Source organism: Dromiciops gliroides, chromosome 2, assembly GCF_019393635.1.
Source record: "Dromiciops gliroides isolate mDroGli1 chromosome 2, mDroGli1.pri, whole genome shotgun sequence".
NCBI classification, from domain to species: Eukaryota; Metazoa; Chordata; class Mammalia; order Microbiotheria; family Microbiotheriidae; genus Dromiciops; species Dromiciops gliroides.
The window spans coordinates 675,957,247-675,973,527 of NC_057862.1; the positions used below are offsets into that span (position 1 = coordinate 675,957,247).

Consider the following 16,281-nt stretch of genomic DNA (forward strand, 5'->3'; position numbering starts at 1 on the left):
CTATACTATTCTCCTTAGGAAAGTTTCCATCATCTTTTCATCAGTGGTTCAAAAGGATTATAGGACAAAGATTCCTATATGAGAGCAAAGTTGCTGATTAGTCTGGCCATTGGGGTCTTTGAGGATGAAGAAGATTTAGAGCCCACAACTAATATGTCACTAGATTGAAAGACTAATTGAGTGACACCTGTCCCCAATCCAGGAAGAACAGGACTGAGAGGAACATACAAGAGCTTGATATCCAAGGGCTCTGTAAGGAACCCAAGATAGGACTTCAGATTAGGGTGTCCTCAGAAAACTCCAGCTGATATACCAGTGGAGAACCACTATATATCAAGGGGTCAAGAGACTACCAATCTACAAAATGACCCTAGAGAAAGAGTTCTTAACCTGGGACTTGAGAACTTCTGTGTGTGTGTGTGTGTGTGTGTGTGTGTGTGTGTGTGTGTGTGTGTGTGTGCACATATTTGGGGGTTATGTGTGTATATTTAGGCACAGTAGATAGAATACCAGTCCTATAGTCAGGAAGACTCATCTTCCTGAGTTCAAATCTGGCCTCAGACACTTACTAGCTTCATGACCCTGGGCAAGTCACAACTCCGTTTGCCTCAGTTTCCTTATCTGTAAAATGAGCTGGAAAAGGAAATAGCATACCACTCCAGTATCTCTGTCAAGAAAATCCAAAATGAGGTCACAAAGTTCACAAAGAGTTGGAATATGACCAAACAATAATTATAGATACACACACGCATATATAGCTATATATTTGTATATATATATAGTTTATATAATATATATTTATATATTATAAAACTATATTGGGGCAGCTAGATGTCACAGTGGGTAAAGCACTGGCCTTGGATTCAGGAGTACCTGAGTTGAAATCCAGCCTCAGACACTTAATACTTACTAGCTGTGTGACCCTGGGCAAGTCACTTAACCCCAATTGCCTCACCAAAAAAAAACTATATTAAAATACACTGAATTATAATCTTAGGTATTTAGTTATGCTTTAAAAATGTTATTCTGAGAAATGTTATTCTGAGATTTTATCAGACTGCCAAAGGTTAAGAAGCCTTTCTAAACCATGTTGGGCCACTACGAAGAGGACAAGCCCTAACTATTTGCTGGCCATAAGGAAACTAGCTGGGGTCTGGTGAAAAGGGGTCAGAAGCATAGGAAAGCCAAAGAATCAGGCCCCAAAGACCTTGTTTTACATTTTAGCACTAGGGAGTAGGGCATTTAAGGAGGAACTAGGTCAGACAACAGGAAGAGGGAATTGAATTTGGGATACATTTTTCAGCGGGAAAGGCTGCCTCAGATGGATGGAGACCCCTGCCTAGATGGTGGAGAGGGGCTAGGATAAATCCTGGTCACTGCCCTCAGCTCAGTAAGCCAGGCCTGCTCCAAGGTTCATGCCTCTCTGTCCCTTCCATCCCTGTAGTCCATTTGTTAGGAACAAGGCTGCTTGAGGCATCTACCAAGGCAGCCCTGGTGCTTGTAACAAGACATTTCATATTTCTCTTTCTCATAAAGCCAGAGCAATTGTGATTTAGGCACAGTCTAGGATGCTGGGAGCACATGGCGCTCTATTTTTCTCTCTCCTGCAGTGAGTAGCTGTTCTTCCAAGTGCTTTTCTGCTGTAGGGCTTGAAACAAGCAGCTGAGACCTATGCACTGGGGTTGGGGAGGGGGGAATTTTCTGTGCTTCATGTTTTTGTTGCTTACCCAAGCAATGCAGGATGTGGCCTAGCCTTTTCAGGTCACTGGGAGAAGCAAGCATCCTGGGAGAAGAAATACTCTCTGTCTATGCTGATATGAGCAAAGTACTTGCTCGAAAATGTTGGGCTGAGAATCTCTTTTCTATAAGAAGCAGCATTAAGGTGGGACTGCAGATTTTCACCTACAGCATGCTGTGAAATATGACTAATGCAGAAATATGTTTACTGTGATTGTGCATGTATAATCTATATCAGATCGCTTTCTGTCTTGGGGAGAGGGGAGGGAAGGGATGGAGGGAGAAAAATTTGGAACTACAAATCTTATAAAAATAAATGTTTACATGTAACTGTAAAATAATAAAATACTTTTTTTATTTACAAAAACAAACAAACATGCTGTGAACACTCAAAAAGTCTTTTGAAAATTAGCAATGCCAGGAGTCCTCTCTCTCATATTCCTGAGAACAGGTTAAATTGGCTTTCTAAAGCCAATTGTTGAATTTTCAGTGTGAGACTTACACCTCAAAAATTACTACAAATCAGGGCTTGATTTTTTCTTTTGTTTGAAACATAAAAATGGAGAAGAATATGATAATAATTCAGATCAAACTTAAAAATATATCCTGCTTACATTTTGGAGTTGGTTTTTCCCAGAGATCCAGTTGTTAAACGTTAAGCAGCACATACTTGCCTGGCACCCATAGGTCCTGATGCTCAGCTGACTAACCAAGTTATTCTTGTTCTCTGTTCAAGCGACACACTAAAGAATGGATCTGAGGGTAGGAGATTTAGATCATAAAGAGGTTACTGAGGTCATTTAGTCCCTGTAATGCTCTTTCCTTCACTCTACCCATTGACTTCATTGGCTTCCTTTAATTCCCAACTAAAATTCCATCTTCTACAGAAAGCCTTCCACAAGCCCTCTTAATTCCACTTATTTATGGCTTGTTTGTCTATATTTAGTTGCATGTTGTCTCCTGCACTTAATTGTAACCTCCTTGTGGGCAAGGACTGTCTTTCACCAATTAGTGTATCCCCATCATTTAAAAGCACAATGCCTGGCACATAGTAGACACTTAATAAATATTTATTTTATTTATTTTTTGCCAGGCAATGAGGGTTAAGTGATTTGCCCAGGGTCACACAGCTAGTAAGTGTCAAGTGTCTGAGGCTGGATTTTAACTCAGGTCCTCCTGAATCCAGGACTGATGCTTTATCCACTGTGCCACCAAGCTTGCCCTTAATAAATATTTATTGAACTGAACCCTGTCATTTTACAATAAGGAAACTGAGGCAGAGAGAAATGAAATGACTTCCCCAAGTCCACTCAGACAGCGAGCATCAGAAGTGGGATTTAAACCTAGATCCTCTGATGCTAGAGAAGCCACATTTTTCATCTGACAATCTAAATGAGTGATGTTCTTGACTATTCTCCTCACAGCCTCCCTATGGGTGGATAGAATGCGATCCTGCCTCACCTTCATGTCACTAGATGGATGGATGGATGGATGGATGGATGGATGGATGGATGGATGGATGGACCGATAGATAAGAAGGTAGACAGTGAATGATGGACAGAAGGAAGGTAGATAGATAAATGATAGATAGGTGATAGATAAATGGATATAAAGGTGATTAGATGGATAGGTAGATAGATGATAGATACATTCAGATGGATATAAATAGATGAACAGAGGGATGAATATATAGGTGATATATTGATAGATAAATAGATGGCTAGATGATAGATGATAAACAGACAGACAGACATATTGTTGTCCTTTGTTCTCAAAAAGGACCAAAATAACATCACTATATTGGAGTTAAGTTACAGTGTTTTCGATTGTTCATGATCAGACCAATATGAGGTCAGAATGCTCTAGCACAGATTGGACACAAATAGTTCACATGAACATTTGGAGTAAAGATGTGACTAAATTTGCACATCTCGCATTTCTTTTTTTCTGTAATAAATTCATTTATTTAGAATTTTCCCCTAGTTACATGTAAAAACAAAATTTCACATAGATTTTTAAAAAAAACTTTGTGTTCCAAATTCACTTCCTCCCTCTCTCCCCACCCCTCCCTAAGAACTCAAGAAATTCAGTATAAGTTATACATGCGCAGTCATGAAAAACATCTCTACATTGGTCAGGCTGTGAAAGAAAACAGACAAAAAACTTTAGATAGAGGAACTAATGAAAAAAATTTACTTCAATCTGTTTTCAGATACCATCAGTTCTTTCTCTGTAGATGGATTGCATTTTTCATGAGTCCTTCTGATAGCATCCTATTCATCATTTCTTTCACAGTTACTATTGCTAACTGTATTACCCTCCATCTTATTCCCTCCTCTTGATATTTACTCTATTTTCTTTCACCCTATCCCTCCTCAAAAGTATTTTGCTTTTTACTGCCCCCTCCCTTCCTTTGCCTCTCCTCCCTTATCCTCTTTCCCTCTCACTTTCCCACAGAGAAAGATATATTACTATACCCACTTGAGTGTGTATGTTATTCCCTCTTGGAGCCAATTCTGATGAGAGTAAGCTCAATCACTCCCCCACTCCTTCCCCATCTCCCCCTCCACCCCATAATCATTTTCTTGTTTCTTTTATGTGAACTACTTTACCCCCGTCACACCTTTCCCTTTCCCTTTCTCCCAGTGCAATTCTCTCACCCCTTCATTTTATTTTAAAGATGTCATCATAGGGCAGCTAGGTGACACTGTGGACAAAGCACCCTCCCTAGACCAAGGAGGCCCCGAGCCCAAATCTGACCCTAGTTTTGTCATCCCACCCTGCCTGCCTGAAAAAAGGATAAACAAAAAATAAATGCTTTACAGGTATCTTCCATTCCTATTCAATTCACACGTGTGCCATCAGTCTAAGTATATTCCTTTCAGCTGCCCTAATACTGAGAAAGTTCTTATGAGTTAGAAGTATCATCTTCCCACGTAGGAATGTAAACAGTTGAAGCTTTTAACATACCTCATGATTTCTTTTTCCTGTTTGCCGTTTTATGCTTCTCTAGGGTCTTGTATTTGAACATCAAATTTTCTATTCAGTTAAGGTCTTTTCATCACAAATGCCTGAAGGTCCTCTTTTTTCATTGAAGTCCCATTTTTCCCCTGAAAGATTATACTCAGTTTTGCTGGGTAGGTGATTTTTGGTTTTAATCCCAGTTCCTTTGCCTTCCAGAATATCATATTCCATGCCCTCCAATCCTTTAATGTAGAAGCTTCTGGATCTTGTGCTGTCCTGGGTGTTTCTCCACAGTACTTGAATTGTTTCTTTCTGGCTTGACCTGAGAGCTCTGGAATTTGGCTATAATATTCCTGGAAGTTTTCCTTTTGGGATCTCTTTCAGTAAGTGATAGGTGGATTCCTTCACTTTATGTTTTACCTTCTGCTTCTAGAATATCAGGGCAATTTTCCCTGAAAATCTCTTGGAAGATGATGTCTAAGCTCTTTTGGGGATCATGATTTTCAGGTAGTCCAATAATTTTCAAATTATCTCTCCTGGTTCTATTTTCAAGGTCAGCTTTTTTTCCAAGGCGATATTTCACATTGCCTTCTATTATTTCAATCTTTTGGTTTTTCTTTATTGTGTCTTGATTTCTCATAAAGTTATTAGCTTCCATTTGCTCAATCCTAATTCTTAAGCAAGTATTTTCTTTAGAAAGATTTTCGATTTGGCTTTTCAAACTGTTGACTTTTTTCATGACTTTCCTTCATCATTTTCATTTATCTTTCCACTTTTCCCTCTATCTCTCTTACTTTATCTTCAAAGTCCTTTTTGAGGGCCTCTATAGCCTGAGACCAATTATTACTTTTCTTGGAAGCTTTGGATGTGGGAGCTTTGACTTTGTTATCTTCTTCTGAGGGTGTATTTTGATCTTCCTTGTCACCAGAAAAACCTTTGATGGTCCACATGATTTTCTGACTGTTCATTTTGCTAGCCTATTTCTTGACTTTTAACTCCTTCTTAAAGTGGGGCACTGCTTCCAGGATACACTGTCCCAAGCTTCAGGGGGTCCCAGGTGGTATGATTTAAGGAGAGGCAGGTTTTTCACTCACCTGGCCTGTGCTTTTGTCTGTAAGTAATCACAGGCCTGCTTGCTCTTTATCCCAGAAACAAATTTAATTCACTGTGGTTGTAAGCTCAGCATGCCTTTGCCCCTACCCCACTGGGCCACCACCACTTAAGTCTGCCTACTGGTTCTGAATGTGGGCAACATAACAGCATTCCACCTCAGATCCAGCAAAGACCCCTGTAATCTCCCCCTGGCTAACTGCTGGACCCCTTCACCAGTACATGAGCTTTAACTGATATGGATGATATGAGCACCTGTATTTCCTTGGTGTTAGTTGGAATTTTTTGCATGACATGGGAGACACTGGCACAGTACCACCCAGCATGGAGTGCCCTCATCAGAATGAAGTAGCTCAAAAGTTCAATATGCACAAATTTAGAGAATCGAAGCAAAATGTTCATGTGCATTATTTGTGCTCAATCTGTTGTAAAGTATTGTGAGGTCATATGCATCTGATCAGCCACAGAAAAACTCACTGTAACTTGACTCTAATATAGTGATATCATTTGGTCTTCTTCAAGAATGAAGGACAACAACCAACCGACCAACCATTTGTAAGTACTTAGTAGAGTACCTGGCAAATAGTAGGCTCTACACAAATGTTAACTATTATTAGCATTACTATTATGTCATGCTGGCTTTATCTAAAACATATACAAGGTAGGCGGGGATTTATGGAACAGAATACAGGGGAGAGGGAGGAGAACAAAACAAAAATAAAGCCTAATGTATAAGTTGGTACTTGAACCAAACATTATGGGAAAGTGGCAATTCAAGATCTGGACCAAGAAATATTACCCTGGGTACATGAAACAGAGCTGTACAGAAAATCAATATCCCCTAAAAGGTTAAGGAGGGAAATACAGAAAACTGTAAGGTTTTCTCCATGGATTTTTAAACTAACTCTTCTTCCTCCTTGAAGTTCCTTAATACCACACTGAACTTTACTCTGTGGCCAGGTTCTCTCCCAGACCCCTCACTGACGTAGGACTTTGTTCACTGATGATGATAGTGGTCAATGGTTGACTCTTAGATATTGTAACCAGCTCTGAGGCCATCTCTCCACTAGGGGAGGTGACCAGGATTCCAGTGACTACAAAGACCAAGAAATTGGAAGTGGAAAAGAGCTTAAGTGTCAGGAGAATGGCTTCTCAGATCAAGGCCCTTGAGTAAAAAAAAAAAATGAAGGAGAAAGTCTTTCTTTAGTAATTATAGGGACTTTTCTATGTGTTTTAGCAGGGGGAGGGTATAGGAGCACAAGGAAACTGTAGTCTGATTTACTTCCTCCCTTTATCACCAACCATCTCTCCCTCTTCCCCCACTTTCATTTTTGCTTTTGGTTTTTTTGGTTTTGGTTTTTGTTTTTGCAGGGCAATGAGGGTTAAGTGACTTGCCCAGGGTCACACAGCTAGTAAGTGTCAAGTGTCTGAGGCCAGATTTGAACTCAGGTCCTCCTGAATCCAGGGCTGGTACTTTATCCACTGCAGCACCTAGCTGCCCTCCCCCACTTTCCATGAAGCATCCATCACTCTCCTCAAAGTCATGGTTTGTCACTTGAGGTGAGAAAACTTCAGTCTATAGAAATATACAAACAAACTCCATGGGCTCTAAAACTCAGTGTATGTTATTGATTCTTCCTGAGTATTGTGACCATATGTTAATCCAATATTTCTTGAAAATCCATTAATCACCTAGGCCAGAGATATCTACCATGACAGATACAAAAGGAGGAGAAGGCCTGGTCAGCCTTTGTCCTTTAGGAACTATAAGGAAGAAATGATTCACAACATTCCTAAATGGTTAAAATATCTCCATATTAAACAGTGACACTACCTATAAAGGGTCAAAGAGTTAACTCAGGGTAACTTTTTCAGCTCGCAAAGTGTCTACTTATTCTAACCTTAGACAGGAAAATTCCTGTGACCTGTGTCTGACAAAGGCATGCCTCAGATAATAAATAGATAAGAGTGCCGATGGTTCCATTAAAACCTTCACACCAATTGGTGTCCTCTGAAGAATTCAGGCAATATGTAGCATGTACTGGCTTAGGAGGCTTTCTTAGGGACTTACACTAAACTAGGGATCACAAACATAGATCCATAGGGGAACCCATCCAGACCCTCCACAGGTGCACTGCTCTGCTATAAAGAGGCCTGCCCCCAAGCTCTTTCCTCCTTTTATAGGATTATTGACTTTCAGATTTAAAAGGAGCCTCGGTGACTGCCTACTCCACACCAAACTTGAAGAAGAATCCCAAATATAATACACTGACAAATGGTCATCACTCTTCACTACCAAGAACTCAGAGCTGAGTGGATAGAAGTTGTGTGATGGATGAAATGTGGAGGGGAGAGACTTGAGGCAGAGAGGTTAATGAAAAGGTTACTGCAGTGATCTAAGAGGTTTGGGTGTATGGAAGAGAGAAGAGGATTCATATGGGATTTAGAGAAGGTAGAAATGGACGGTATTGACAACAGATTGGAGATGGGGGGAATGCCATGGAGGAGTCAAGGATGACTATGAGGCTGCAAATCTGCAGAACTGAAAAGATGGAAGTGCCTTCAGAAGTAATAATAAGGATGAGAACAGGGGACGATTTGGGGGAAAAATAATTAGCCCTGCCTAGGATTGTGAAAAGTCAGTAGGTAACGCTTTTTACATTATTCTCATAATGCCACCTGCAATGACCCCACAGATTTCAGCTAACAAGCACTGAATAAGCACATACTATGTGGCAAGTGCCATGCTATATGCTAGTAATACAAAGACTCAGGGATGAGCCAGGGTGGCACAGTACACAGTCACAATTGGGAAAGCCAAACATCCGATGGTGAATCTACAAACACTGGCATATGCCATCTAAGATTCAGTGCCCTAATGTTGGAGAATAACCCAGAAGTCTGGGGGCCACAGAGAGAAAATGACAACTAAATAGCCTTGTAACAATGCCAATAATGTCAAGAGAGGTGGGATGACCTCTCTTTGAATTCTGCCGTAGACTTCCCCTAGCAGTGTCATCCTGGAAAAGTTATTTAATCTCTCTCAGCCTCAGTTTCTTTGTGTGAAAAATGAAGATAATAATAACACAAATCTCACAGCAATATTGTAAGGATCAAATGGCATAATATACGTGCAGACCTTTGCCAACCTAAAAGGGCAAGATTTACTGTTATTATACTTAATAGCATTACCTTCAGACTAGTAGATACATATAAATCTGCACCCATAAAATCAGGGAATCCCTCAGGAAAGAGATTCTATCTTTCCAATAGACCAGGGGGTCCCTGAGTGCAGTGTTAGGAAAGAAGGAATGGAATCTTTTTGTCTATTTCTTTCCTCCAGAATGAAATCTCCATGGTGATCCTTTCAGACATCAAAATTTCTAGGTTCAACAAACCTTTAGGAAAGATGACTGGGTGGGTTGGCATTAAACCAGCCCATCTTAGGCCTTCAAGATAATACCTGATGATGACTCTGCTCTGAGGTTTCCTGCCCTCACCACAGACTCTGCTTCACTTCCTGTCTTATACCTGAGAGGCAGGGAAAGTTTTGGCCTAGTAACAGACAACTTAGGTAAAAATGAGAGGAGGGAAGGGCCTCAGCAATGCCAACCCCAGCCTGGGTGGGGATAGAGGAGCCCATGATATATACGTAGGAGACATCGGGTTGCAGTTCTCAGAATATAGGACGGAAAGCCTAAAGCTTCTCCCAAAAGGAGTTTATTTGAAGAGGCCATGGAGCCACTTTCTGAAGATGATGGAGTGTCAGGGGAGGTGGAGGTGGTTCTTTCTCTTCAGCCTGGCTTCTCATTCTAGGGGTATTTGCTTTGAGAGATACCCAAGCAGGTAAGCCTAGGGGGAAAGAGGTCAGGTAGAGAGGGGAGACACCATAGATCTTTGGATCTGATGGGGGAGACTTGGTCACGGTACTGAAGGGGCTTCAGGCAAACCAGGCAGTCAGTCAACAAGAATTTACTAAGCAATTTGTATATCATGCTAAGTGCTAGGGACACCACAAATACATAAAATAAAACCTAGTCCCTACCCTGAAGGAGCAAACACTCTAATGAGGGAGATAAAATAGAAAGAAAAAGATGCCTACAAGATACATACAGAGTAGATGAAAGGGAACTTTGGAGAAGAAATCTCTGGCAATTTGGGGGAACCAGGAAAGGTCTCCTGGAGATGGTATTTGATCTGAGACTTGAAGGAATCTAGGGAAGCCTAGAGGTGGAGGTAAGGATGGAGAGTATGTGAGGCATCGGGAACAGTCAGGAGAAAGGCAGGGGGAGGAGCATAGAGTGACATGTGTAGGGAGCAACAAGAAAGCTGCTGGTGGGTAGATGAATGGATGAATGGGAGTAAAGTGTAAGGCAGCCAGAGATGCTAGAAGTGTCCATGCTCTGAAAGGTTTTAAGTGCCAAGCAAAGAAGGTAAGAGCTGTTGGGGGTTACTAACTAGGAGAATGAAATAGTCAGAGTTATGCTTTAGAGAAATCATGTTGGCAGTTGTGGGAAGGATAGATCAAAGAGGGAAAAGGCTAGAGGTAGGAAGATCAGGGAGTAGGTTATTGCATGTGAGAGGGCCCACACAAGAGTCAGGGCTTCATGAGTGAAGAGGAGAGGATTTATAAGAGAACTAACAATGAATCTGAAAGATCTTATAGTCCAACCTTGTCATCTGACAAACTTGGAAACTGAGGCCCAGAGAGGTTATGTGACTTTCCCAAAGTCGATTAGTATTTTAAATGGGCCAATGCTCCTTCTGCCATTCCATATCATTTCCCTACTGTGTTCCAGATATTATGGTAAGCACTCCCTTCTCCCAAGAAACTTGCATATGATTGGACATAAGTAAATACAAATTAATTTCTGGTTGGGGTAGATCAACTAGCACCTGCAAGAATTAGGGGAAACCTTATAAGAGTTGGACCTGAAGCTGTACTTTAGAGAAAGCTGGGAATTCTGAAAACTAGAAGTGATGAGGGATCACATTCCAGGCAGGGCAGACTGTCTCAGCAAAGGCCTACAGGACGGAGTTTTGGGTGTGAAGAATGGTGAGTGGGGCACGCTGACTGAAATGTTGAATTATGAAGGGGAGGTCTATGAAAAAAGCCTCCAAAGGTAAGCTGGGCCCAGGCTATGAATGGCATTAAAAGCCATTAGCTAGAAAAGTTTGTATTGTATCCCAAAGGTAATAAATAGAGAGCCACTAGAGCTCTTTAGAAAAGAGAGAAATAAGCTTTAACAATCTTAAATGGGAAAATTAGAGAAGACTGGTTAGATAAATGAGAAATCTGAAGAAGGGAAACTAACTAGGAAGAAAATGCAGAAGTCCGGATGAGAGGAGATACGGGCCTGAACTGTGGTAGAAGATGAGTAAATGGAGAGAAAAATGGATTTGAGAGAGATGGTGAAGATGGAATCAGTAGGACTTGGCCATTGGTCAGATATTGGGAGAAGAGGGGAAGAGGGAAGATAGGAGATGAATCTGAGATTAAAAACTGGAGTCAGTGGAATAATAATGGAGTTCTTGATAGCAATAGAAAGTTAAGGAGAGGAGTGGGTTTATGGGTAATGAGTTCTGTTTTTGACACATTGAGTTTCAGCTACCTATAGGCAATCTAGTTGGAGATTTCCAAATTAAGGACTTTTAAAAATAAGCATTTATTAAGCACCCACTATGTGCCAGGCACTATGCTAAATGCTTTAGAAATATCTCATTTGATCATCACAGAAAACCTAAAAGGGAGATGTCATTATTATCCCAATTTTATGGATAAGGAAAATGAAGCTTGAAGAACTAAAGCAACCTGCCCAGGGTCACACAGCATAAATAAATAAAGCTGGATATGAAGTCTTCCTGACTACTAGCACAGCACTGGACCACCCATCTGGTGATACTTAGAATGCAAGAGAGAGAACAAGACCAAGATTTGGATATTTAGATTTTTGAGTCATCTGTATATATTGTCCTTGCTGATGATGGGGGTTGGGGTGGGACAGAGGAAGGGAAAAGGAATGAATGAGAGGAATCACTGGTCCTCTGGTATCCCCAAACCTGAAACACCTTCTCTTCTTTTCCTTCCTATAATTCAGTCCACCATAGGAATGTGGCTCAGGTCACTATAGTGGATACAACACATTCTGTCCCAGAATTAAATGCAATTTGCTTCATGGACGATGTTGAAGTGGCATCCTTTAACAATGCACAACATTAAATTAAGATCAAGATGCCCTGGGTGTCCAAAGCACTGGGAGTCGATTACATTACCCAGGGACATGATTTATTGGTGCACCATTAGCAACAATTCCACTGGTACATCCGATACATAGCAAAGAATGACACTAATCCTAACAGGAAGTGAAATCTACTCATCTCCCCCCTCTCTTTTCATCATACCTTGTTAATTTCTCTTCCAAGTCCAATAGATTCATCCCCAGTAGATCATAGCAGTGAAATGGACGTCCTTGGTCCAGCACACTGTTGTTTACTTCCCTGGAGAAAGAGTTTTGAAGAATTTAGCCCTGATCCTTAGGCTTTACCCAGTTCGGTCACCATTGTCCTATAATTCTTCAACCCAAGAACTTTCACTACTTCTCAAAATTTCTTAATCAATGAACCTGAATTCGTAAGATGGGGGCTCTATACCCTTGGTTAGGCCCTCAATTTAGGGATGGGCTGCACTTGATCCTAGTTACTGATCTCCCTCTGTTCATCTGTCCAAGAGAAACCCAACCCAATGTCCTTTCACAGGAAACTACACGTGGCAGCTCCTTGCAGACTGTGAAATAGACAATGACAGCAAGGTAAAGAGTCAGGTCCATTTAATTTGGGATGGAGAGGAATATTACAGGATAGATGAAGAAGTTGGACACTGGGAGAACTTAAAGCCTGAATTCAAGAATCAACAGCATATTCTGGAGAGCTCCTTCTGGACCAACCTAAGGAAACAATACATGGATAAATATTGTGTTGACTTGATGAGGAAAATCTTTGGTATTCAAGATTAAAGAATAATAGTGAGTGTTTGCATCTCCTCCCAGGAGGCCTAGGTTATCTCCACCATCCTATGCACTAAGTGGAGCCCTAGAAAAACCAGTATGATGTTTGGCTTCTGACCACAGCTAAAACTCACAATGGGAGTATCAGAGAAATGTGAGAAAAATGAAGTTTTTTTTCCTTATTTCTTTTTTCTTCCTTTCTGTTCTCAACTTTTACTTTTTCACTATCTGTCCTTCTTTCTTTCCTACCTTTATTCCTCCTTTTTCTTCTCATCCTTCTTCCTTTACTGTTTTCTTTTTTCACTTTCTACTTCCTTTTTTCTCTCATTTCTTTCTCTTCTCTCTGTCCCTTTTTTCCATGCTTTCTTCCATTTTCATCTTTCTTTTTTCCTATTTTCTTCTTCCTTTCACCCTTTTTGCTTTGCTCCTTTCTTTCAGTATTTCTTTTGCTTAAGTTAAACACCTCCTACTGGTATCTAATCAGGTGTGAGTATGACCCTGGTAGTTTAAAGGCTATGACAGTTGAATATATATTCTGCCCTGTCCTACCAAGTTGGAAAAACTTTATGTGAAGGCCAAAGAATGAAAGACTATGTGTCTGCTGTCTAGTGAGTCATATAGCCAAATTTAGAAAAACACCAGGTAATGTTTTATTTTTATTTTATTGGGTTTGGGGGAAGCAGTGACAGAAACACATGAAGAATAGCCTAGTAAGTATAGTGGGTATGCAATCGACAACAATAGAAGAACACTCACAGATGAATTCATGGATCAAATGAAATACTGACCTGTTGAAGATTCTGTTCTTAATCCATCATAGCTGACCAAACTACTTGTAGATGGTTTTAAAAACTACTAGGGATATAGTCCTTGATACAAACAGATGTTGACACTATAATTAGTGTTTACCTAGCCCTCTTCTAGGTGTCCAGGGAAATACAAACATATATAAGCTATCATGCTATTCTCAAAAACCAAATGACTCTGTTGAATGGGGGATGCTGCATTAAGGAGACTGGGAACATTACTGAAGGCAGAGAAAATGGAAGCATCAGACATTCACCGAGATTGTGACATGAGACCTTCTTTCTTGATCTCTGTTGACAGTGTCCCCTGAAGTGACTTATTATGTCATATCAGCCCAGAAGGAACCATCATTCTCTCCTGCACATCCAGAGACTTCTACCCTCAGTGCATCCTGCTGCATTGGGAGAAGAATGGGAAGCTGGGTATGTGGGGAAAGGAGACTTCCAGTGGTATCCTGCCCAATGTGGATTCCACCTTCTACCTCTGAGTTACCTTAGAGCTCCCACCAGAAGACTCAGGAACAGGTTATACCTGTGTGGTGGAACATGTTGAGCTGAAGACCCCTGCTGTGTATCCATGTTAGTGCTTCAGCCAGACATTCCCATCACATCCCCAGGATGTCAAGGCCCAAACTGTAGTTCCACTCCCTTCCCCTTCTTTCATTGAAACTACAACTACTTATATTCTACCCTTTCTCCCTATAGTCCCTGAAAAGCCCACAATGGAGAAGCCTGGGGTCCTGGAACTGACCATTGTGTTGACTGTCATCCTACTGTTCAGCTGTGCTGGGGCCTTCATAGCATGGAAGATGAAGTCAGGTATGCATGTAATGAGAGTGACAGAAAGGTATTCGATGGGGAGCTCCCAAGGAGACAGGGGATATTACTATTATATCAACCTCAATAACTGGTTGTAGGAAAATGTTCTGAGAAGAGAATCTCAGAACCTTAGAGTCAAAGTGGGACACAGAGACTGTGTAGTCTAAAGTATACCCATTAAAAAAATACCTCAGTAACATCCTGTCTGAATCAAGCTCTCCAAGACTCAGTTTGTTCAGCTGGAAAATGGCTATGATAATACCACTCACTTCACAGTACTATGATATGTATAACGAGCCAGTCAAACCTTGAAGTGCTATGTAAATATTAGTAATTATTAATTATATTTATTAGTAGTAATTGATTATTAATTAATTATTAATACAGTTGGAAACTACTTTGGCCTTTTTTCCTTGTTACACCAAAGCCAAGTGACATTGTTTACTTAAATTAAGCTTTCAGTCCACTAAAATGCCTAGGCCTTTTGTTTATAGAAAACACTAAACGTATATATATATATGTGTGTGTATGTATGTATGTATGTATGCATGTATATGTGTGTATATGTATATATGTATATATATGTGTGTGTATATGTGTATATATGTATATATGTATATGTATATTCTACTTACTGATATTTTCATCTTAACTATAGGACTTAACATTTATTTATATTCCAATCTGATCTCACCAAATGTAATGAGCATTTGTCAGGTATCTATTAGCATATAGCTAGATTCTAGTAGCACAGACAAAAGGAAAACAGTCCCTGTTCTCAAAGAGCTTTCATTCTATTGAGTGACACAACATGTTAAACTCCCATTAAATTTCACCTTATTGTATTCTGCACATTGTTCTGACCTTTAAAGATCTTTTTGGAGCCTGATTGGGTTTTTGGTTTTATTCACAAACATTCAGTGAAATCAGGGACAGCCATGTGGCTCAGTGGATAAAGCACTTGCCCTGGAGTCAGGAGGACCTGAGTTCTAATCTCACCTCAGATACTTACTAACCGTGGGGCCCTTGGCAAGTCACTTAACCCTAACTGCCTTAAACATCCAGAGCCATCTCCAGTCATTTTGATGTATATCTGCCATTGGCCCCAGATGACCTTGCATAGCCCTCCCTCACTTAAATCCAATTCACTGCAAGTCATGACATCACCCTGATGTCATGGTCTTCTTCCTGAATAAAACAACAACAACAACAATGACATTAGCTATCCCTCCTGACTGTGAGTCATCTCCAAAGTTGATGAAGCTGCCATCTATGGCTTCGTACAAGTCCTCACAAACCATGGTGGCTCTTAGTGAACAAACAAGCTGCCCTTGCTGGACATTCACAAGTCAGTCACTCATCTCCTTCAACTCCTTACCACAAATACGTACTGAGTACTTGTTATGATCAAAGTAAAAGGTAGCATAGTATAGTGAATAGAGGCTCTCTCTTAAAGATAGGAATGCCTGGATTCAAGTCTCACCTCTGACACATATTGGCTGTGTGAACCTGAACAAGTCATTTGCAGAACCCCAGGAAACTCTCTAAGACTTCACTGTAAAGGGTTCAAGTATTCACTGGCAGAGGGAGTTCCTCCCTGGGAGTTTCCTACACCCATGACAACATGGGCCAGGACCAAAAAAAAAAGGAAGAGAGGATGTGACTGTATACTTTAGAAACATTTTGTAGAAATATGTTGGGGCAGCTGGGTGGTGCAGTGGATAAAGCACCAGCCCTGGATTTAGAAGTATCTGAGTTCAAATCCAGCTTCAGACACTTGACACTTACTAACTGTGTGAGCCTGAGCAAGTCACTTAACCCTCATTGCCCCGGAAAAAAAA

At 40.6% G+C, this 16,281-nt stretch overlaps 1 pseudogene; it reads left to right on the top strand.

Annotated features, from left to right (window-relative positions):
- Window positions 1-9,568: 9,568 nt before the first annotated feature.
- Window positions 9,569-16,116, top strand: LOC122739614 (annotated as a pseudogene).
- The last annotated feature ends 165 nt before the right edge of the window (window positions 16,117-16,281 follow it).